Raw genomic sequence first — 2,896 nt, forward strand, 5'->3', positions numbered from 1 at the left:
GAGAGAGAGAGAGAGAGAGAGAGAGAGGTCAAAGCCAGCAGCTAAATTCTTTATATCTGCAGATATTTATTTCTTCTCCACGGTATCTATGTTTGATCCAGAGTTTCAAGAAAGAAGAGCGGGAAAAACCTGAGTGTGTTCAGGTTTTAAAATACAAGATTTCCACCTCATTTGTCAGAATTAAAAGTCATGTGATACTTAAGTTCAACATATACATGAAACTAAAAACTATCTGGGAGACACAAGCTATATTTTTTAACTTCTGTTATTTGAAATTCTCAAGTTAAAAAAGGGGGGGGGAGAATTGGGAGAGTAGAAATTTATCCTCCAAAATTATTTTCTACTAATTAAGTTTTTTGTTGTTGTTGTTTGATTTTTGGTTTTTAGTTTTTGCTTTTTAAATCTTAAAAGATGTAATAAGACTAGGCCAGGCATGGTGGAATGTCTGACTTCTTTAATCTCAACACTCTGGAGGCAGGCAGGCAGAGGCAGGCAGAGGCAGGCAGAGGCAGGCAGAGGCAGGCAGAGGCAGGCAGAGGCAGGCAGAGGCAGGCAGAGGCAGGCAGAGGCAGGCAGAGGCAGGCAGAGGCAGGCAGAGGCAGGCAGAGGCAGGCAGATCACTATGAGCTTGAGACCATCCTGGTCTACACATCTATGCAAGCCACACTTTTCACACTTGTATGGTGGATTTCTCCACCTTAGTTTGCCCCTTTGCTGTTGAGTTTTTACTGCTTTTCTCTCCTGATGTTTTCATTAGGAGTGTAATTGAGGTGAGAGCACTTCATCCCCACTTTCCAGCAATCTAAGTACTTACACAACGGTCCTTCTGCATTTCATAAAAGTGTGGCTATTAATAAGTCTAAGATAATTTCATGACATCATTGCTCAAAGAATAATAAGATTCATCATGCTGTGGACTCATCATGCTCTACTATTCTCCTTAGCTTTTGAGTTACTTTGGTAATTGTTGGAGGTTGAACTGTGTGCCTTCAAGAATATATATAAATGGGTGTTTGTTTGTTTGTTTAGGCCCAGAGGGCTCAGAAACAAGGGGCTTTATTGAGCTACACAGACTCTGGCCAAAAGGATGAGGGCCAGCCTGGGACAAATACCCTGGGCTGTCAGCTGGTAGAAAAATGCCTGCTGATCTAAGGGGCCAAGCGTTCTAGAAGAAAATTCAGAGGAGAAACACAAATCCCTTACAAAGAAGATACACTGGTGAAAGCTACCGTGCAATGTCATGATGTCTAGTCCCCACTAACCCACACCTAAGAGGAGGGGCGGGGCACCACACTCTAACGTGCGATGTCATGACGTCTAGTCCCCTCTTCAGTGTTCTGAAATATACGAAGCAGAGAGGAGAAGAAATTCCAGGTGACTCCAAGACTTTTTAGTAAACAGCCCCTAGCATAGTAGAAATATGATTTAATGTGCTCAGAGTCAAGTAGGAGCATGGTCTAGAAAAGCGAATCTGGATTGTAGGGCAGGATGACCCATAAAATTAAATACGTAGGTGATGGAGATAATAGGAAGGAAAAAAATCTTATCACGAAGGTAGTTAGAAAATGCTTGGCCTCCCTCAAGCCCTCTTCTCTATCTGTATCCCTTGAGTGGTGTTGTCTACCGTGATGTACAGACCCCTTTCACACCTTTGGCCTTGCTGTGAGCTCTGCTGTCCCTTAGCCTCTTCTGCTCCCAGTCTGGGGAGACCTTCTTGCTCCACACTCCATGCATCAGTTTCTCCATGCAGAAAGCCTTTGGCAGCCCCCACCTACATGACCTCACAGCTAAAACCAAAGCCATGTGTGGAGACTCTGCTACAAACTCAAACAGACATCCTGGGCAGAGACTATGAATATCACTTTCTTCAGACTGCTCATGAAAGCAAAATGCACGCAAACCATGGAAACAAGGAGGAAATGGCAGGCTTGTTTAGAAAAATGTCCCAAAAATAGGGAACGTGATCTTCCCATGAAGAATATTCTTCGTGTTTTCAGCTTTCAGAAAAAAAAAAAAAGCAGCACAGATCCTAGGTTTCTAGCTACCACTATCCACTTAATAATGATATTAATTCAGGAGGAGGAGGAGCAGAGAAGCACCTGACCTGGAGAAACCCCAAGTTTTAAGGGATCTCTTATATGGGGAAGATGGTAGTATAGTGGTAGATCTGCCCAATCTAGGCGCACAGCATGTATTCATATTAATTGAGTTGTGTTTTCATTGCCCGGGTTGGAGATTTACCACAACAGCCAAGGGCTCACCCAGTAAGCTAAGCTGGCAGAGATCCTACATCTGCCTGACTTCACCTCCTCAGTGCTGGGATAGCAGCATGCTCCACCATGGCTGGCTCATGCATATGGGATCTTCCTTTCTTCCACTATGAAGCCTTTCCAGTCCATGGCCTGCCTGGGAACATCTGAAGAAAGCACTGGTGCCCCCTGCTATGGAAGCTCTGGATCCCCACCCACTGCTTAAGCGCCTTTAATTTGACTTCATTGACTTCCAAAAAGCCATAACCTTCAGTCACACAGCCTCAAGGAAGTGACCTTTTGTCAACAGCCACACGAGCTGAGAAGTGAACCAGAGGCCCTTACAGATCCGAGATCACATCACAGTGGAATTTAAAGACACTGAAGACCAGGCTGCTTCTCAAGAGCTTCCAGATTACCGAAGCAGATCATGTTGACCCCATGCGACTCAACACTGATGTTTGGCTAAAGGGGCCAACAGGACAATATTTACAAGTCTGTGACTAGGATACTAGAACCTTATAACTCACCAATGCGTCACTGAACAGAGAGGATGTGAAAGCAAACACCTGTGAGCCTGTCATGTCATCACCACAGCACTCCTGGAAGATGCTCAGACACATAGTGCATGGAGTGGGGGGGGGGGG

The sequence above is a fragment of the Mastomys coucha genome, unplaced genomic scaffold (assembly GCF_008632895.1).
Source record: "Mastomys coucha isolate ucsf_1 unplaced genomic scaffold, UCSF_Mcou_1 pScaffold15, whole genome shotgun sequence".
Taxonomy (NCBI): domain Eukaryota; kingdom Metazoa; phylum Chordata; class Mammalia; order Rodentia; family Muridae; genus Mastomys; species Mastomys coucha.